The sequence below is a fragment of the Pan troglodytes genome, chromosome 21 (assembly GCF_028858775.2).
Source record: "Pan troglodytes isolate AG18354 chromosome 21, NHGRI_mPanTro3-v2.0_pri, whole genome shotgun sequence".
NCBI classification, from domain to species: domain Eukaryota; kingdom Metazoa; phylum Chordata; class Mammalia; order Primates; family Hominidae; genus Pan; species Pan troglodytes.
In genome coordinates, this window is record NC_072419.2 from 74583273 (window position 1) to 74607645 (window position 24373).

A 24373-nucleotide genomic window follows, 5' to 3' on the forward strand; every position below is an offset into this window, starting at 1 on the left:
TAGCGGTGTAGATATTTCCACGTTTATACAGGTAGGGGTGTAGATATTTCCATGTTTATACAGATCGCGGTGTTGATACTACCATGTTTATAGGGATAGCAGTGCAAATATTTCCACATTTATACAGATAGCGGTGTAGTTATCAGAAAGCTTATACAGATAGCGGTGTAGATATTTCCATGTATAAACAGAAGTCTGAGTAGGTATTTCCATGTTTAAACAGATATTGGTGTAGATATTTCCTTGACTATACAAATAGCGGTGTATTTATTTCCATGTTTATACAAATAGCGGTGTAGATATTTCCATGTATATATAGACTGCTGAGTAGATATTTCCATGTTTATAGAGATGGCTGTGTAGATATTTCCATGTTAATACAGATTACCTTGTAGGTATTTCCATGTTTATACAGATTGACGTGTAGATATTTCCATGTTTATAGAGATAGATGTGTACATATTTCCATGTTTATACAGATAGCGGTGTAGATATTTCCATGTTTATACAGATCACAGTGTAGATATTTCCATGTTTATACAAATCACGGTGTAGATATTTCCATGTTGCTACACATGACTGTGTTGTTATTTCCATGTTTATACAGATGGCTTTGTAGATATTTCCATGTTTATAAAGATAGCGGTGTAGATATTTCCATGTTTATACAGATAGTGGTGTAAATATTTCCATGTTTATACAGATCGTGATGTAGATATTTCCATGTATATACAGATACCGGTGTAGAAATTTCCATGTTTATACAGACCACAGTGTAGATATTTCCATGTTTATACAGATAGCGGTGTAGATATTTCCATGTTTGTACAGATGGCGGTGTTGATGTTTCCATCTATACACAGATTGCCGTGTAGGTATTTCCATGTGTATACAGATGGCATTGTAGATATTTCCATGTTTATACAGATGACTGTATAGGTATTTCCATGTTTTTACAGATGGCATTGTAGATATTTCCCCATTTGTACTGATCGCGGTGTAGATATTTCCATGTTTATAGAGATGGCGGTGTAGATATTTAAATGTTCATAGAGTTAGCGGTATTGATTTTTCCATGTTTATAGAGATAGCGGTGTGGATATTTCCATGTTTATACAGATAGGGGTGTAGATATTTCCATGTTTATAGAGATGGCGGTGTACATGTTTCCATGTTTATACACATAGCGGTGTAGGTATTTTCAATTTTATACACATAGCGGTGTAGATATTTCCTTGTTCATAGAGATGGCTGTGTACGTATTTCCATGTTTATACAGATGTCTGTGTAGATATTTCCATGTTTATGCAGATGGCGGTGTAGATATTTCCATGTTTATAGGGATGGCGGTGTAGTTATTTCTATGTTTATAGAGATAGCGATGTAAATATTTCCATGCTTATAGAGATGGTGGTGTAAGTATTTTCATGTTTATAGAGGTAACGGTGTAGATATTTCCATGTTTATACAGATAACGGTGTTGTTATTTCCATGTTTATACAGATAGCGGTGTAGATATTTCCATGTTTATACAGCTCGCGGTTTAAATATTTCCATCTTTATACAGATGGCAGTGTAGATATTTCCATGTTTATACAGATAGCGGTGTAGATATTTACATGTTTATTGAGGTAGCGGTGTAGGTATTTCCATATTTATACAGACTGCGGTGTAGATATTTCCATCTTTATACAGATGGCGGTGAAGATATTTCCATGTTTATACAGATGGCGGTGAAGATATTTCCATGTTTATACAGATAGTGGTGTAGATATTTCCATGTTTATACAGATTGCGGTGTAGATACATCCATGTTTCTCGAGATGGCGGTGTAGATATTTTCATGTTTATAGAGATGGCGGTGTAGATATTTCCATGTATATAGAGATGGCAGTGTAGATATTTCCTCGTTTATAGAGAAATCGGTGTAGGTATTTCCATGTTTATAGAGATAGCGGTGTGGTTATTTCCATATTTATACTGTTAGCGGTGTAGGTATTTACATGTTTATAGAGATAGTGGTGTAGATATTTCCATGTTTATACAGATCGTGGTGTAGATATTTCCATGTTTATACAGATTGCGGTGTAGATGTTTCCATGTTTTTACAGATACCGGTGTATATATTTCATGTTTACACAGATTGCGGTGTAGATATTTCCATCTTTCTACAGATGGCATTGTAGATATTTCCATGTTTATACAGACGGCGTTGTAGATATTTCCATGTTTATATAGATGGTAGTGTAGATATTACCATGTTTATACACATAGCGGTGTATATATTTCCATGTTTATTCAGATCGTGGTGAAGACATTTCCATGTTTATACAGATCGTGGTGTAGATATTTCCATGTTTATACAGATCGCGGTGTAGATATTTCCATGCTTATACAGATAGCAGTGTAGATATTTGCAAGTTTGTACAGATAGCGGTGTAGATATTTCCATGTTTATACAGATGGCGGTGTAGATAATTCCATCTTTATAGAGATGGCAGTGTATATATTTCCATGTTTATTTAGATACTGGTGTAGGTATATCCATGTTCATAGGGATAGGAGTGAGGATATTTCCATGTTTATACAGAAAGGAGTGTAGATATTTCCATTTATATAGAGATAGCAGTTTAGATATTTCATATTTATACAGATAGCGGTATAGATATTTCCATGTTTATACAGATTGCGATGAAGATATTTCCATGTTTATACAGATAGCGGTGTAGATATTTCCACGTATATACAGTTGGCGGTGTAGATATTTCCATTTTTCTACAAATCGCAGTGTAGATATATCCATGTTTATAGAGATGGCGGTGTACATATTTCCATGTTTATATAGATGGCAGTGTAGATATTTTCTTGTTTATGTAGATGGCGTTGTAGATATCTCCATGTTTAAAGAGACGGCGGTTTATATATTTCCATGTTGATGGAGATAGCGGTGTAGATATTTCCATGTTCATAGAGATAGCGGGGTAGATATTTCCATGTTACTACAGATAACTGTGTAGATATTTCCATGTTTGTACAGATGGCATTGTAGATATTTCCATGTTTATAGAGATAGCGGTGTAGATATTTTCATGTTTATATAGATTGCGGTGGAGATATGTCCATGTTTATACAGATATCAATGGAGATATTTCCACGTTAATACACATAGCGGTATAGATATTTCCATGTTTATACAGATAGCGGTGTAGATATTTCCATGTTTATAGAGATAGCGGTGTAGATACTTCCATGTTTATAGAGATAGCGGTGAAAATATTTCCATATTTATACAGATAGTGGTGTAGATATTTCCATGTTTATACAGATAGCGGTGTAGATATTTCCATCTTTATTCAGAGAGTGCTGTAAATATTTCCATGTTTATAGAGATCACTGTGTAGATATTTCCATGTTTATACAGATAAAGTTGTAGATATTTCCATCTTTATACAAACTATGGTGTAGATATTTCCATGTTCCTACACATGACTGTGTAGTTATTTCCATGTTTATACAGATGGCAGTGTAGATATTTCCATATTTATAGAGATAGCAGTGTAGATATTTCCAGGTTTATACAGATAGCGGTGTAAATATTTCCATGTTTAAACGGATCGTGGTGTAGATATTTCCATGTTTATACAGATGACTGTATAGGTATTTCCATGTTTTTACAGATTTCATTGTAGATATTTCCATGTTTATAGAGATAGCAGTGAAGATATTTCCATGTTTATACAGATGGCGGTGTAGATATTTCCATGTTTATAGAGATAGCGGTGTAGATATTTCCATATTTGTACTGATAACGGTGTAGATATTTCCATGTTTATACAGTTAGCAGTGTAAATATTTTCATGTTTATACAGATCACGGTGTAGATATTTCCATGCTTATAGAGATAGCGGTGTAGTTCTTTCCATGTTTATACAGATAGCGGTTTAGCTATTTCCATGTTTATACAGACCGCGGTGTATATATTTCCATGTTTATACATTTAGCGATGCAGATATTTCCATGTTTGTACAGATGGCGGTGTTGATATTTCCATCTATACACAGATGACCGTGTAGATATTTCCATGTTTATACAGATGGCGGCGCACATATTTCCATGGATATGTAGAAGGCGGTGTAGATATTTCCATGTTTATACAGATAGCGGTGTAGATGTTTCCATGTTTCTACCGATAACTTTGTAAGTATTTCCATGTTTATACAGATGGCGGTGTAGATATTTCGACGTTTATAGAGATAGCAGTGGAGATATTTCCATGTTTATAGAGATAGCTGTGTAGATATTTCCACGTTTATACTGATCGCGGTGTAGATATTTCCATGTTTATAGAGATGGCGGTGTAGATATTTCCACGTTCATAGAGATAGCGGTGTTGATTTTTCCATGTTTATAGAGATAGCGGTGTGGATATTTCCATGTTTATACAGATAGGGGTGTAGATATTTCCATGTTTATAGAGATGGCGGTGTAGATATTTCCATGTTTATACAGATCACGGTGTAGATATTTCCATGTTTATACAGATTGCGGTGTAGATATTTACAAGTTTTTACAGATCATGGTGTAGATATTTCCATGTTTATACAGAACGCGGTATTGGTATTACTATGTTTATAGGGATAGTGGTGCAAATGTTTCCACATTTATACAGATAGCGGTGTAGTTATTAGCATGTTTATACAGATGGCGGTGTAGATATTTCCATGTATAAACAGATGTCTGTGTATATATTTCCATGTTTAAACAGATGGCGGTGTAGATATTTCCTTGTTTATACAAATAGCGGTGAAGTTATTTCCATGTTTATACAGATCACGGTGTAGATATTTCCTTGTTTATACAAATAGCGTTGTAGATATTTCCATGTTTATACAGATCACGGTGTAGATATTTAGTTGTTTATACAAATTGCGGTGTAGTTATTTCCATGTTTACACATATAGCGGTGTAGATATTTCCATGCATATACAGATGGCTGTGTATATATTTACATGTCTATACAGATGGCTGTGTAGATATTTCCATGTTTATACAGATGACTTGTAGGTATTTCCATGTTTATACAGATGGCGGTGTAGATATTTCCATGTTTATAGAGATAGCTGTGTAGATATTTCCATGTTTATACAGATAGCGGTGTAGATATTTCCATGTTTATACAGATGGCGGTGTATATATTTCCATGTTTATGCAGATCGCGTTGTAGATATTTCCATGTTTATAGAGATAGCGGTGTAGATATTTCCATGTTTATTGAGATAGCGTTGTAAATATTTCGATATTTATACAGATAGTGGTGTAGATATTTCCATGTTTTTACAGATAGCGGTGTAGATATTTCCATCTTTATTAAGAGAGTGCAGTACATATTTCCATGTTTATACAGATCACTGTGTAGATATTTCCATGTTTATACAGATAACGTTGTAGATATTTCCATCTTTATACAAACGGTGGTGTAGATATTTCCATGTTCCTATACATGACTGTGTAGTTATTTCCATGTTTATACAGATGGTGGTGTAGATATTTCCATGTATAAACAGATGTCTGTGTGTATATTTCCATGTTTAAACAGATGGCGGTGTAGATATTTCCTTGTTTGTACAAATAGCGGTGTAGATATTTCCACGTTTATACAGATGGTGGTGTAGATATTTCCATCTTTCTACAAATGGCAGTGTAGATAATTCCATGTTTATAGAGATGGCGGTGTAGATATTTCCAAGTTTATACAAATAGCGGTGTAGTTATTTCCATGCTTATACAGATAGCGGTGAAGATATTTCCTTGTTTATACAAATAGCGGTGTAGATATTTCCATGTTTATACAGATCACGGTGTAGATATTACCTTGTTTATACAAATAGCGTTGTAGTTATTTCCATGTTCATACAGATAGCGGTGTAGATATTTCCATGTATATACAGATGGCTGTGTAGATATTTCCACGTTTATACAGATGGCTGTGTAGATATTTCCATGTTTATACAGATAACTTTGTAAGTATTTCCAATTTTATACAGATGGCGGTGTAGATATTTCGATGTTTATAGAGATAGAAGTGGAGATATTTCCATGTTTATACAGAAAGCGCTGTAGTTATTTCCATGTTTATATAGACAGCGGTGTAGATATTTCCATGTATATACACATGGCTGTGTAGATATTTCCATGTTTGTACAGATGGCGGTGAAGTTATTTCCATGTTTATACAGATAGCAGTGTATTTATTTCCATGTTTATATAGATAGCGGGGTAGATATTTTCATGTATATACACATGGCTGTGTAGATATTTCCATGTTTATTCAGATGGCGATGCAGATATATCCATGTTTATACAGATAGTGGTGTATTTATTTCCATGTCTATACAGATAGCGCTGTAGATATTTCCATGTTTATACAGATAGCGGTGTAGATATTTCCATTTTTATAGAGATGGCGGTGTAGATATTTCCATGTTTATAGAGATAGCAGTGTAGATATATCCATGTTCATAGAGATTGCAGTGAGGATATTTCCATGTTTATACAGATAGCAGTGTAGATATTTCCATTTTTATAGAGATAGCGTTTTAGATATTTCATAGTTATACAGATAGCCGAGTAGATATTTCCATGTTTATTCAGATTGCGGTGTAGATATTTCCATGTTTATTCAGATGACTGTGTTGATATTTCCATGTTTTTACATATGGCAGTGTCGATATTTCAATGTTTATAGAGATGGCGCTGTAGATATTTCCATGTTTATACAGATAACGGTGGAGATATTTCCATGTTTATACAGACAGCAGTGGAGATATTTCCATGTTTATACACATAGCGGTGTACATATTTCCATGTTTATAGAGACAGCGGTGTAGGTGTTTCCATGTTTATACAGATAGCGGTGCAGATATTTCCATGTTTATACAGATGCCTATGCAGATATTTCCATATTTATACAGAGGGCTGTGTAGATTTTTCCATTTTTATACAGATGGCAGTGTAGATATTTCCATGTTCCTACACATGACTGTGTAGGTATTTCCATGTTTATACAGATGGTTTTGTAGATATTTCCATGTTTATAGAGATAGCGGTGCACATATTTCCATGTTTATAAAGGTAGCGGTGTATATATTTCCATGTTTATACAGATCGTGGTGTAGTTATTTCGATGTTTATACAGATACCGGTGTAGATATTTCCATGTTTATACAGATAACGGTGCAGATATTTCCATGTTTATACAGATACCGGTGCAGATATTTCCATGTTTATACAGACCGCTGTGTAGATATTTCCATGTTTATAGAGATAGCAGTGTAGATATTTCCATGTTTGTACAGATGGCGGTGTTGATGTCTCCATCTATACACAGATTGCCGTGTAGGTATTTCCAGGTGTATACAGATGGCATTGTAGATATTTCCATGTTTATACAGATGGTGGTGTAGATATTTCAATGTTTACACAGATGACTGTATAGGTATTTCCATGTTTATACAGATGGCGGTGTAGATATTTCCAAGTTTATAGTGATAGCAGTGTAGATATTTCCATATTTATACAGATAACGGTATAGAAGTTTCCATGTTTATACAGACAGCGGTGTAAATATTTCCATGTTTATACAGATCACGGTGTAGATATTTCCATGTTTATAGAGATAGCGGTGTAGATATTTCCATGTTTATACAGATAGCGGTGTAGATATTTCATGTTTATACAGACCGCGGTGTAGATATTTCCATGCATATACAGATAGCGGTGCAGATATTTCCATGTTTGTGCAGTTGGCGGTGTTGATATTTCCAACTATGCACAGATGGCCGTGTAGATATTTCCATGTTTATACAGAAGGCGGCGTAGATATTACCATGGACATGCAGATGGTGGTGTAGATATTTCCATGTTTATACAGATAGCGGTGTAGATATTTCCATGTTTACACAGATGGTGGTGTAGATATTTCCGGGTTTATACATATGGCGGAATAGATACTTCCATCTTTATGGAGATGGCAGTGTAGATATTTTCATGTTTATAGAGATGGCGGTGTAGATATTTCCATATTTATAGAGATAGCGGAGTAGATATTTCCATCTTTCCACAGATGGCAGTGTAGGTATTTCCATGTTTATAGAGATGGCGGTGTAGATATTTCTATATTTATACAGATGTCTGTGTAGATATTTCCAGGTGTATACCGATGGTATTGTAGGTATTTCCATGTTTATACAGATGGTGGTGTAGATATTTCCACGTTTATTCAGATGACTGTGTTGATATTTCCATGTTTTTACAGATGGCAGTGTAGATATTTCAATGTTTATAGAGATGGCGCTGTAGATATTTCCATGTTTATGCAGATAACGGTGGAGATATTTCCATGTTTATACAGACAGCAGTGGAGATATTTCCATGTTTATACACATAGCGGTGTACATATTTCCATGTTTATAGAGACAGCGGTGTAGGTGTTTCCAAGTTAATACAGATAGCGGTGCAGATATTTCCATGTTTATACAGATGCCTATGCAGATATTTCCATATTTATACAGAGGGCTGTGTAGATATTTCCATGCTTATACAGATGGCAGTGTAGATATTTCCATTTTCCTACACATGACTGTGTAGGTATTTCCATGTTTATACAGATGACTTTGTAGATATTTGCATGTTTATAGAGATAGCGGTGCAAATATTTCCATGTTTATACAGATAGCGGTGTATATATTTCCATGTTTATACAGATCGTGGTATGGATATTTCCATGTTTATACAGATACCGGTGTAGATATTTCCATGTTTATACAGATACCGGTGTAGATATTTCCATGTTTATACAGACCGCAGTGTGGATATTTCCATGTTTATAGAGATAGCAGTGTAGATATTTCCATGTTTGTACAGATGACGGTGTTGATGTTTCCATCTATACACAGATTGCCATGTAGGTATTTCCATGTGTATACAGATGGCATTGTAGATATTTCCATGTTTATACAGATGGTGGTGTAGATATTTCCATGTTTACATAGATGAATGTGTAGGTATTTCCATGTTTATACAGATGGCGGTGTAGATATTTCCATGTTTGTACAGATGGCGGTGTTGATATTTCCAACTGTACACAGATTGCCGTGTAGATATTTCCATATTTATACAGATGGCATTGTAGATATTTCGATGGATATGTAGATGGCGTTGTGGATATTTCCATGTTCATAGAGATAGCAGTGTAGTTATTTCCATGTTTATAGACATAGCGGTGTAGATATTTCCATGTTTATATAGATGGCGTTCTAGATATTTCCATGTTTATACCGATAGCGGTGTTGGTATTTCCACGTTTATACAGATAGCGATGTAGATATTTCCATGTTTATACAGCTCGCGGTGCATATATTTATATCTTTATACCAATGACATTGTACATATTTCCTTATTCACACAGATGGCGCTGTAGATGTTTCCATGTTTATACAGATGGCGGAGTAGTTAGTTCCATGTTTATGGAGATGGCGGTGTAGATATTTCCATGTTTATAGAGATAGCAGTGTAGATATTTTCATGTTTATTCAGATGGCTTTGTAGATATTTCTATGTGTATACAGATGGCATTGTAGATATTTCCATGTTTATACAGATGACTGTATAGGTATTTCCCTGTTTTTGCAGATGGCAGTGCAGATATTTCCATGTTTATAGAGATAGCGGTGTAGGTATTTCCAAATTTGTACAGATGGCGGTGTTGATATTTCCATTTATACACAAATGGCCATGTAGATATTTCCATGTTTATACCCATGGCGGCGTAGAAATTTCCATGGACATGCAGATGGCGGTGAAGTTATTTCTATGTTTATACAGCTAGCGGTGTAGATATTTCCATGTTTACACAGATGGTGGTGTAGATATTTCCGTGTTTATACACATGGCGGAGTAGATAGTTCCATCTTTATGGAGATGGCAGTGTAGATATTTCCATGTTTATACAGATGGCGGTGTAGATATTTCCATATTTATACAGATGTCTGTGTAGATATTTCCATGTTTATACAGATGGTATTGTAGGTATTTCCATGTTTATACAGATGGTGGTGTTGATATTTCCATGATTATTCAGAAGACTGTGTACATATTTCCATGTTTTTACATATGGCAGTGTAGATATTTCAATGTTTATAGAGATAGCGGTGAATATATTTCCATGTTTATACAGATCGTGGTGTAGATATTTCCATGTTTATAAAGATACCGGTGTAGATATTTCCATGTTTATACAGACCGCAGTGTAGATATTTCCATGTTTATAGAGATAGCGATGTAGATATTTCCATATTTATACAGATAACGGTGTAGAAATTTCCATGTTTATACAGATAACGGTGTAAATATTTCCATGTTTATACAGATCACGGTGTACATATTTCCATGGTTATACAGATAGCGGTGTATATATTTCCATGTTTATACAGATAGCGGTGTAGATATTTCCATGTTTATACAGACCGCGGTGTAGATATTTCCATATTTATACAGATAGCGGTGCAGATATTTCCATGTTTGTACAGATGGCGGTGTTGATATTTCCATCTATACAGAGATGACCGTGTAGATATTTCCATGTTTATACAGATGGCAGCGCAGATATTTCTATGGATATGTAGATGGCGGTGTAGATATTTCCATGTATATACAGATGGCGGTGTCGATATTTACATGTATATACAGATGGCTGTGTAGATATTTCCATGTTTATACAGATGGCTGTGTAGCTATTTCCATGTTTATACAGATGACTTTGTAGGTATTTCCATGTTTATACAGATGGCAGTGTAGATATTTCCATGTTTGTACAGATGGCGGTGTTGTTATTTCCATCTGTACACAGATTGCCGTGTAGATATTTCCATCTTTGTACAGATGGCGTTGTCGACATTTCCATGGATATGCAGATGGCGGTGTGGATGTTTCCATGTTTATAGAGATAGCGGTGTAGGTATTTCCATGTTTATAGACATAGCGGTGTAGATATTTCCATGTTTAAATAGATGGAATTGTAGATATTTCCATGTTTATACCGATAGCGGTGTTGGTATTTCCACGTTTATACAGATAGTGATGTAGATATTTCCATGTTTATACAGCTCGCGGTTCAGATATTTATATCTTTATACAGATGGCATTGTAGATATTTCCTTATTCACACAGATGTCGGTGTAGATGTTTCCATGTTTATACAGATGGCGGAGTTGATAGTTCCATGTTTATGGAGATGGCAGTGTAGATATTTACATGTTTATACAGATGGCTGTGTAGATATTTCCATGTGTATACAGACGACATTGTAGATATTTCCAAGTTTATACAGATGACTGTATAGGTATTTCCATGTTTTTACTGATGGCAGTGCAGATATTTCCATGTTTACACAGATGGTGGTGTAGATATTTCCATGTTTATACAGACGGCGGCGCAGATATTTCCTTGGATATGTAGATGGTGGTGTAGATATTTCCATGTTTGTACAGATGGCGGTGTTGATATTTCCATGTTTATAGAGATAGCCGTGTAGGTATTTCCATGTTTACACAGATGGTATTGTAGGTATTTCCATGTTTATACAGATGGTGGTGTTGATATTTCCATGATTATTCAGATGACTGTGTAGATATTTCCATGTTTTTACAGATGGCAGTGTAGATATTTCAATGTTTATAGAGATGGCGCTGTAGATATTTCCATGTTTATACAGATAACGGTGGAGATATTTCCATGTTTATACAGACAGCAGTGGAGATATTTCCTTGTTTATACACATAGCGGGGTACATACTTCCATGTTTATAGAGACAGCGGTGTAGGTATATCCATGTTTATACAGATAGCGGTGCAGATATTTCCATGTTTATACAGATGCCTATGCAGATATTTCCATATTTATACAGAGGGCTGTGTAGATATTTCTAAGTTTATACAGATGGCAGTGTAGATATTTCCATGTTCCTACACATGACTGTGTAGGCATTTCCATGTTTAAACAGATGGCTTTGTAGATATGTCCATGTTTATAGAGAGAGTGGTGCAGATATTTCCATGTTTATACAGATAGCGGTGTATATATTTCCATGTTTATACAGATCGTGGTGTAGATATTTCCATGTTTATACAGATACCGGTGTAGATATTTCCATGTTTATACAGACCGCAGTGTAGATATTTCCATGTTTATAGAGATAGCAATGTAGATATTTCCATATTTATACAGATAACGGTGTAGAAATTTCCATGTTTATACAGATAACGGTGTAAATATTTCCATGTTTATACAGATCACGGTGTACATATTTCCATGGTTATACAGATAGCGGTGTATATATTTCCATGTTTATACAGATAGCGGTGTAGATATTTCCATGTTTATACAGACGGCAGTGTAGATATTTCCATGTTTATACAGATAGCGGTGCAGATATTTCCATGTTTGTACAGATGGCGGTGTTGATATTTCCATCTATTCTCAGATGACCGTGTAGATATTTCCATGTTTATACAGATGACAGCGCAGATATTTCTATGGATATGTAGATGGCGGTGTAGATATTTCCATGTATATACAGATGGCGGTGTAGATATTTCCATGTTTATACAGATAACTTTGTAAGTTGTTCCATGTTTATACAGATGGCGGTGTAGATATTTCGAAGTTTATAGAGACATCAGTGGAGATATTTCCATGTTTATACAAATAGCGGTGTAGTTATTTCCATGTTTATATAGATAGTGGTGTAGATATTTCCAGGTATATTCACATGGCTGTTTAGATATTTCCATGTTTATACAGATGGCGGTGTAGATATTTCCATGTTTATACAGATAACTTTGTAAGTATTTCCATGTTTATACAGATGGAGGTGTAGATATTTCGATGTTTATAGAGATAGCAGTTGATATATTTCCATGTTTATACAGATAGCGGTGTATATATTTCCATGTTTATACAGACAGCGGTGTAGATATTTCCATGTTTATACAGACCGCGGTGTAGATATTTCCATGTTTATACAGATAGCGGTGCCGATATTTCCATGTTTGTACAGATGGCGCTGTTGATATTTCCATCTATACACAGATGACCGTGTAGATATTTCCATGTTTATACAGATGTCAGCGCAGATATTTCTATGGATATGTAGATGGCGGTGTAGATATTTCCATGTATATACAGATAGCGGTGTAGTTATTTCCATGTTTATATAGAGAGCGGTGTAGATGTTTCCATGTATATACACACGGCTTTGTATATATTTCCATGTTTATACTGATGGCGGTGTAGATATTTCCATGTTTATACAGATAACTTTTTAAGTTTGTCCATGTTTATATAGATGGCGGTGTAGATATTTTGAAGTTTATAGAGATATCAGTGGAGATATTTCCATGTTTATACAAATAGCGGTGTAGGTATTTCCATGTTTGTATCGATAGTGGTGTAGATATTTCCACGTATATTCACTTGGCTGTGTAGATATTTCCATGTTTATACAGATGGCGGTGTAGATATTTCCATGTTTATACAGATAACTTTGTAAGTATTTCCATGTTTATACAGATGGCGGTGTAGATATTTCGATGATTATAGAGATAGCAGTGGATATATTTCCATGTTTATACAGATAGCGGTGTAGATATTTCCATGTTTATACTGATCACGGTATAGATATTTCCATGTTTATAGAGATGGCGGTGTAGCTATTTCCATGTTCATAGAGATAGCGGTGTTGATTTTTCCATGTTTATAGAGATAGCTGTGTGGATATTTCCATGTTTATACAGATAGGGGTGTAGATATTTCCATGTTTATAGAGATGGCGGTGTAGATATTTCCATGTTTATACACATCACGCTGTAGGTATTTCCATGCTTATACAGATCGTGGTGTAGATATTTCCATGTTTATACAGATAATAGTGTAGATATTTCCATGTTTATACAGATCGCGTTGTTGATATTACCATGTTTATAGGGATAGCGGTGCAAACATTTCCAAATTTATACAGATAGCGGTGTAGTTATTAGCATGTTTATACAGATAGCGGTGTAGATATTTCCATGTATAAACAGATGTCTGTGTATATATTTCCATATTTAAACACATGGCGGTGTAGATATTTCCTTGTTTATACAAATAGCGGTGTAGTTATTTCCATGTTTATACAGATAGCAGTATAGATATTTCCATGTTTATACAGATGGAGGTGTAGATATTTCGATGTTTATAGAGATAGCAGTTGATATATTTCCATGTTTATACAGATAGCGGTGTATATATTTCCATGTTTATACAGATAGCGGTGTAGATATTTCCATGTTTATACAGACCACGGTGTAGATATTTCCATGTTTATACAGATAGCGGTGCAGATATTTCCATGTTTGTACAGATGGCGGTGTTGTTATTTCCATCTATACACAGATGACCGTGTAGATATTTCCATGTTTATACAGATGGCAGCGCAGATATTTCTATGGATATGTAGATGGCGGTGTAGATATTTCCATGTATATACAGATAGCGGTGTAGTTATTTCCATGTTTATATAGAGAGCGGTGTAGATGTTTCCATGTATATACACACGGCTTTGTATGTATTTCCATGTTTATACTGATGGCGGTGTAGATATTTCCATGTTTATACAGATAACTTTTTAAGTTTGTCCATGTTTATATAGATGGCGGTGTAGATATTTTGAAGTTTATAGAGATATCAGTGGAGATATTTCCATGTTTATACAAATAGCGGTGTAGTTATTTCCATGTTTATATCGATAGTGGTGTAGATATTTCCAGGTATATTCACATGGCTGTGTAGATATTTCCATGTTTATACAGATGGCGGTGTAGATATTTCCATGTTTATACAGATAACTTTGTAAGTATTTCCATGTTTATACAGATGGCGGTGTTGATATTTCGATGTTTATAGAGATAGCAGTGGATATATTTCCATGTTTATACAGATAGCGGTGTAGATATTTCCATGTTTATACTGATCACGGTATAGTTATTTCCATGTTTATAGAGATGGCGATGTAGCTATTTCCATGTTCATAGAGATAGCGGTGTTGATTTTTTCATGTTTATAGAGATAGCTGTGTGGATATTTCCATGTTTATACAGATAGGGGTGTAGATATTTCCATGTTAATAGAGATGGCGGTGTAGATATTTCCATGTTTATACAGATCACGGTGTAGGTATTTCCATGCTTATACAGATCGTGGTGTAGATATTTCCATGTTTATACAGATCATAGTGTAGATATTTCCATGTTTATACAGATCGCGTTGTTGATATTACCATGTTTATAGGGATAGCGGTGCAAACATTTCCACATTTATACAGATAGCGGTGTAGTTATTAGCATGTTTATACAGATAGCGGTGTAGATATTTCCATGTATAAACAGATGTCTGTGTATATATTTCCATGTTTAAACACATGGCGGTGTAGATATTTCCTTGTTTATACAAATAGCGGTGTAGTTATTTCCATGTTTATACAGATATCAGTATAGATATTTCCATGTTTATACAGATGGCTGTGTAGATATTTCCATGTTTATACAGATGGCTGTGTAGATATTTCCATCTTTATACTGATGACTTTGTAGGTATTTCCATGTTTATACAGATGGTGGTGTAGGTATTTCCATGTTTATAGAGATAGCTGTGTACATATTTCCATGTTTATACAGAGAGCGGTGTAGATATTTCCATGTTTATAGAGATCGTGGTGTAGATATTTCAATGTTTATACAGATGGCGGTGTAGATATTTCCATGTTCATAGAGATAGCGGTGTTGATTTTTCCATGTTTATAGAGATAGCGGTGTGGATATTTCCATCTTTATACAGATATGGGTGTAGATATTTCCATGTTTATAGAGATGTCGGTGTAGATATTTCCATGTTTATACAGATCACGGTGTAGATGTTTCCATATTTATACAGATCATGGTGTAGATATTTCCATATTTATAGAGATAGCGGTGTAGGTATTTCCATGTTTATAGAGATACCTGTGTACATATTTGCATGTTTATACAGATAGCGGTGTAGATATTTCCATGTTTATAGAGATCGCGGTGTAGATATTTCAATGTTTATACAGATGAAGGTGTAGATATTTCCATGTTCATGGAGATAGCGGTGTTGATTTTTCCATGTTTATAGAGATAGCGGTGTGGATATTTCCATCTTTATACACATATTGGTGTAGATATTTCCATGTTTTTAGAGAAGTCGGTGTAGATATTTCCATGTTTATACAGATAACTTTGTAAGTATTTCCATGTTTTTACAGATGGCAGTGTAGATATTTCGATGTTTATAGAGATAGCAGTGGAGATATTTCCATGTTTATACAGATAGCGGTGTAGATATTTCCATGTTTATACTGATCGCGGTGTGGATATTTCCATGTTTATAGAGATGGCGGTGTAGATATTTCCATGTTCATAGAGATAGCGGTGTTGATTTTTCCATGTTTATAGAGATAGCTGTGTGGATATTTACATGTTTATACACATAGGGGTTTAGATATTTCCATGTTTATAGATATGGCATTGTAGATATTTCCATGTTTATACAGATGACTTTGTAGGTATTTCCATGTTTATACAGATAGCAGTGAGGATATTTCCATGTTTATACAGATAGCAGTGTAGGTATTTCCACTTTTATAGACATAGCGGTTTAGTTATTTCATATTTATACAGATAGTGGTGTAGATATTTCCATGTTTATACAGATTGCGGTGTAGATATTTCCATGTTTATACAGATAGCATTGTAGATATTTCAACGTTTATACAGATGGCGGTGTAGATATTTCCATGTTTATATAGATGGCAGTGTAGATATTTTCTTGTTTATGTAGATGGCGTTGTAGATACCTCCATGTGTAAAGAGATGGCGGTGTGTATATTTCCATGTTGATGGAGATAGTGGTGTAGGTATTTCCTTGTTTATAGAGATAGCGGTGTAGTTATTTCCATGTTTACAGAGATAGCGGTGTAGATATTTCCATGTTTCCTCAGGTGACTGTGTAGATATTTCCTTGTTTGTACAGATGGCAGTGTAGATATTTCCATGTTTATAGAGATAGCGGTGTAGATATTTTCATGTTTATACAGATTGCGGTGGAGATATGTCCATGTTTATACAGATAGCAATGGAGATATTTCCACGTTAATACACATAGCGGTGTAGATATTTCCATGTTGATACAGATAGCGGTGTAGATATTTCCATGTTAATACAGATTGCTGTGCCGATATTTCCATGTTTATACAGAGCTCTCGGTAGATATTTCCATGTTTATATAGATGACAGTGTAGATATTTCCATGTTTATACAGATGACTGTGTAGATATTTCCATGTTAATACAGATGGCGGTGTAGATATTTCCATGTTTATAGAGATAGCGGTGTAGATATTTCCATGTTTATACAGATAGCGGTATAGATATTTCCATGATAGTACAGATAGCAGTGTTGGTATTTCCATGTATACACAGATAGCGGTGTAGATATTTCCATGTATCTACAGCTCGCGGTATAGGTATTTCCGTGTTTATACAGATGGCGGTGTAGACATTTCCATGTTTACACAGATGGCGGTGTAGATATTTCCATGTTTTTACAGATGGCCTTGTAGATATTTCCATTTTTATTGGGATGGCGGTGTAGATATTTTCATGTTTATGGAGATGGCAGTGTAGATATTTCCATGTTTATAGAGATAGCAGTGTAGATATTGCCATGTTTATAGAGATAGCGGAGTAGGTATTTCCATGTTTTTAGAGATAGCGGTGTATATATTTATACATAGGGCTGTGTAGATATTTCCATGTTTATACAGATGGCAGTGTAGATATTTCCATGTTCCTACACATGACTGTGTAGGTATTTCCAGGTTTATACAGATGGCTTTGTAGATATTTCCATGTTTATAGAGATAGCGGAGTAGATATTTCCATGTTTATACAGATAGCGGTGTAGATATTTCCATATTTATACAGACCGCGGTGTAGATATTTCCATGTTTATACAGATAGCGGTGCAGATAATTCCATGTTTGTACAGATGGCGGTGTTGATATTTCCATCTATACACAGATGACCGTGTAGATATTTCCATGGTTATATAGATGGCGGCACAGACATTTCTATGGATATGTAGATGGCGGTGTAGATATTTCCATGTTTATACAGATAGCGGTGTAGTAATTTCCATGTTTATATAGATAGCGGTGTAGATATTTCCATGTATATACACATGGCTGTGTAGATATTTCCATGTTTATACAGATGGCGGTGTAGATATTTCCATGTTTATAGAGATAGCAGTGGAGATATTTCCATGTTTATACAGATAGCGGTGTAGATATTTCCATGTATATACACATGGCTGTGTAGATATTTCCATGTTTATACAGATGGCGGTGTAGATATTTCCATGTTTATAGAGATGGCGGTGTAGATATTTCCGTGTTCATAGAGATAGCGGTGTTGATTTTTCCATGTTTATAGAGATAGCTGTGTGGATATTTCCATGTTTATACAGATAGGGGTGTAGATATTTCCATGTTTATAGAGATGGCGGTGTAGATATTTCCATGTTTATACAGATGACTTTGCAGGTATTTCCATGTTTATACAGATGGCGGTGTAGATATTTCCATGTTTATAGAGATAGCTGTGTAGATATTTCCATGTTTACACAGATAGCGGTCTAGATATTTCGATGTTTATAGAGATGGCGGTGTAGATATTTCCATGTTTATAGAGATAGCGCTGCAGATATCTCAATGTTTATAGAGGTAGCAGTGAGGATATTTCCATGTTTATACAGATAGCAGTGTAGATATTTCCACTTTTATAGAGATAGCGGTTTAGTTATTTCATATTTATACAGATAGCGGTGTAGATATTTCCATGTTTATACAGATTGCGGTGTAGATATTTCCATGTTTATACAGATAGCGTTGTAGATATTTCCACGTTTATACTGACGGCGGTGTAGATATTTCCATCTTTCTACAAATGTCAGTGTAGATATTTCCATGTTTATAGAGATGGCGGTGTAGATATTTCCATGTTTATATAGATGGCAGTGTAGATATTTTCTTGTTTATGTAGATGGCGTTGTAGATACCTCCATGTGTAAAGAGATGGCGGTGTGTATATTTCCATGTTGATGGAGATAGCGGTGTAGGTATTTCCATGTTTATAGAGATAGCGGTGAAGTTATTTCCATGTTTACAGAGATAGCGGTGTAGATATTTCCATGTTTCTACAGATGACTGTGTAGATATTTCCATGTTTGTACAGATGGTAGTGTAGATATTTCCATGTTTATAGAGATAGCGGTGTAGATATTTTCATGTTTATACAGATTGCGGTGGAGATATGTCCATGTTTATACAGATAGCAATGGAGATATTTCCACGTTAATACACATAGTGGTGTAGATATTTCCATGTTGATACAGATAGCGGTGTAGATATTTCCATGTTTATACAGATTGCTGTGCCGATATTTCCATGTTTGTACAGAGCTCTCGGAAGATATTTCCATGTTGATATAGATGACAGTGTAGATATTTCGAGGTTTATACAGATGACTGTGTAGATATTTCCATGTTAATACAGATGGCGGTGTAGATATTTCCATGTTTATACAGATAGCGTTGTAGATATTTCCATGTTAATACAGATAGCGGTATAGATATTTCCATGATAGTACAGATAGCGGTGTTGGTATTTCCAGGTATACACAGATAGCGGTGTAGATATTTCCATCTTTCCACAGCTCGCGGTATAGGTATTTCCATGTTTATACAGATGGCGGTGTAGATATTTCCATGTTTACACAGATGGCGTTGTAGATATTTCCATGTTTATACAGATGGCGGTGTAGATATTTCCATGTTTATTGGGATTGCGGTGTAGATATTTTCATGTTTATAGAGATGGCAGTGTAGATATTTCCATGTTTATAGAGATAGCAGTGTAGATATTGCCATGTTTATAGAGATAGCGGTGTAGCTATTACCATGTTTTTAGAGATAGCGGTGTATATATTTCCATGTTTATACAGATGACTGTGAAGATATTTCCATGTGTATACAGATGGCAGTGTAGATATTTCCATGTTTTACAGATGGTGGTGTAAATATTTCCATGTTTATAAAGATGAATGTGTAGATATTTCCATGTTTTTACAGATGGCGGTGTAGACATTTCCATGTATATAGAGATAGCAGTGTAGATATTTCCATGTTTTTACAGATAGAATTGTTGATAATTCCATGTGTATAAATATAACAGTGTAGATATTTCCATATTTATACAGATAGGGGTGTAGATATTCCCACGTTTATACAGATAGTGTTGTAGATATTTCCATGTTTATACAGATGGCTGTGTAGATATTTCCAAGTTTTTACAGATGGCTGTGTACATATTTCCATGAGTATACAGATGGCAGTGTAGATATTTCCATCTTTATACAGATGACTGTATAGATATTTCCATGTTTATACAGATGGCGGTGTAGATATTTGTATTTTATACAAATGGCGATGTAGATAGTACCATGATTATGGAGATGGCAGTGTAGATATTTTAATGATTAGAGAGACGGCAGTGTAGATATTTCCATGTTTATACAGATAGTGGTGTAGATATTTCCATGTTTATACAGATAGCGGTGTAGATATTTCCATCTTTATTCAGAGAGTGCTGTACATATTTCCATGTGTATACAGAACACTGTGTCGATATTTCCATGTTTATACAGATCGTGGTGTAGATATTTCCATGTTTATACAGATACCGGTGTAGATATTTCCATGTTTATACAGACTGCAGTGTAGATATTTCTATGTTTATAGAGATATCGGTGTAGATATTTCCATGTTTGTACAGACGGCGGTGTTGATATTTCCATCTGTACACAGATTGTTGTGTAGATATTTCCATCTTTATACAGATGGCGTTGTAGATATTTCCATGGATATGCAGATGGCGGTGTGGATTTTTCCATGTTTATGGAGATAGCGGTGTAGATATTTCCATGTTTATATAGATGGCGTTGTAGGTATTTCCATGTTTATACCGATAGCGCTGTTGGTATTTCCACGTTTATACAGATAGTGACGTAGATATTTCCATGTTTATACAGCTCGTGGTGCAGATATTTATATCTTTATATAGATAGCATTGTAGATATTTCCTTATTCACACAGATGGCGGTGTAGTTGTTTCCATGTTTTTACAGATGGCGGAGTAGATAGTTCCATGTTTATGGAGATGGCAGTGTAGATATTTTCATGTTTATAGAGATGGCGGTGTAGATATTTCCATGTTTACAGAGACAGCGGTGTAGATATTTACATGTTTATACAGATGGCTGTGTAGATATTTCCATGTGTATACAGACGGCATTGTAGATATTTCCATGTTTATACAGATGACTGTATAGCTATTACCATGTTTTTACAGATGGCAGTGCAGATATTTTCATGTTTATACAGATGGCGGTGTAGATATTTCCATGTTTATAGAGATAGCGGTGTAGATATTTCCATGTTTGTACATATGGCAGTGTTGCTATTTCCATCTATACACAGATGGCCATGTAGATATTTCCATGTTTATACACATGGCGGCGTAGATATTTCCATGGATATTCAGATGGCGGTGTAGATATTTCCATGTTTATACAGAAAGCGGTGAAGATATTTCCATGTTTACACAGATGGTGGTGTAGATATTTCCGGGTTTATACACATGGCGGAGTAGATACTTCCATCTTTATGGAGATGGCAGTGTAGATATTTTCATGTTTATTGAGATGGCGGTGTAGATATTTCCATATTTATAGAGATAGCGGTGTAGATATTTCCATCTTTCTACACGTGGCAGTGAAGACATTTCCATGTTTATACAGATGGCGGTGTAGATATTTCCATGTTTATAGAGATAGCGGTGAAGATATTTCCAAGTTTATACAGATAGCGGTGTAAATACTTCCATGTTTATACAGATCGTGTTGTAGATATTTCCATGTTTATACAGATACCGGTGTAGAAATTTCCATGCTTATACAGACCGCAGTGTAGACATTTCCAGGTTTATACAGATAGCGATGTAGATATTTCCATGTTTGTACAGATGGCGGTGTTGATGTTTCCATCTATACACAGATTGCCGTGTAGGTATTTCCATGTGTATACAGATGGCATTGTAGATATTTCCATGTTTATACAGATGGTGGTGTAGATATTTCCATGTTTATACATATGACTGTACAGGTATATCCATGTTTTTACAGATGTCATTGTAGATATTTCCATGTTTATAGAGATAGCAATGTAGATATTTCCATGTTTATACAGATGGCGGTTTAGATATTTCCATGTTTATAGAGATAGCGGTGTAGATATTTCCATATTTATACAGATAACGGTGTAGATATTTCCATGTTTATACAGATAGCGGTGTGAATATTTCCATGTTTATACAGATCACGGTGTAGTTATTACCATGTTTATAGGGATAGCGGTGTAGATATTTCCATGTTTATACAGATCACGGTGTAGATATTTCCATGTTTATACAGATCGCGGTGTAGATATTTCCATGTTTATACACAACATGGTGTATATATTTCCATGTTTATACAGATCGCGGTGTTGATATTACCATGTTTATAGGTCTAGCGGTGCAAATATTTCCACATTTATACACATAGTGCTGTAGTTATTAGCATGTTTATACAGATAGCGGTGTAGATATTTCCATGTTTGTACATATGGCAGTGTTGCTATTTCCATCTATACACAGATGGCCATGTAGATATTTCCATGTTTATACACATGGCGGCGTAGATATTTCCATGGATATACAGATGGCGGTGTAGATATTTCCATGTTTATAGAGATAGCGGTGTAGATATTTCCATGTTTATACAGATAGCGGTGTAGATATTTCCATGTTTATACAGACCGCGGTGTAGATATTTCCATGTTTATACAGACAGCGGGGCAGATATTTCCATGTTTGTGCAGATGGCGGTGTTGATATTTCCATCTATACACAGATGACCGTGTAGATAATTCCATGTTTATACAGATGGCGGCGCAGATATTTCCATGGGTATGTAGATGGCGGTGTAGATATTTCCATGTTTATACAGATAGCGGTGTAGTTATTTCCATGTTTATATAGATAGCGCTGTAGATATTTCCATGTATATACACATGGCTGTGTAGATATTTCCATGTTTATACAGATGGCGGTGTAGATATTTCCATCTTTATACAGATAACTTTGTAAGTATTTCCATGTTTATACAGATGGCGGTGAAGATATTTCGATGTTTATAGAGATAGCAGTGGAGATATTTCCATGTTTATACAGATAGCGGTGTAGATATTTCCATGTTTATACAGACCGCAGTGTAGTTATTTCCATGTTTATAGAGATAGCAGTGTAGATAATTCCATGTTTGAACAGATGGCGGTGTTGATGTTTCCACCTACACACAGATTGCTGTGTAGGTATTTCCATGTGTATACAGATGGCATTGTAGATATTTCCATGTTTATACAGATGGTGGTGTAGATATTTCCATGTTTACACAGATGACTGTATAGGTATTTCCATGTTTATACAGAAGGCGGTGTAGATATTTCCATGTTTATAGAGATAGCGGTGTAGATATTTCCATATTTATACAGATAACGGTGTAGAAATTTCCATGTTCATACAGACCCTGGTGTAGATATTTCCATGTTTATACAGATAGCGGTGTAAATATTTCCATGTTTATACAGATCACGGTGTAGATATTTCCATGTTTATAGAGATAGCGGTGTAGATATTTCCATGTTTATACAGAGAGCGGTGCAGATATTACCATGTTTGTTCAGATGGCGGTGTTGATATTTCCATCTATACACAGATGACCGTGTAGATAATTCCATGTTTATACAGATGGCTTCGCAGATATTTCCATGGATATGTAGATGGCGGTGTAGATATTTCCATGTTTATACAGATAGCGGTGTAGTTATTTCCATGTTTATATAGATAGCGGTGTAGATATTTCCATGTATATACACATGGCTGTGCAGATATTTCCATGTTTATACAGATGGCGGTGTAGATATTTCCATGTTTATAGAGATAACTTTGTAAGTATTTCCATCTTTATACAGATGGCGGTGTAGATATTTCCATGTTTATACAGATCGCGGTGTAGATATTTCCATGTTTATACAGATAGTGC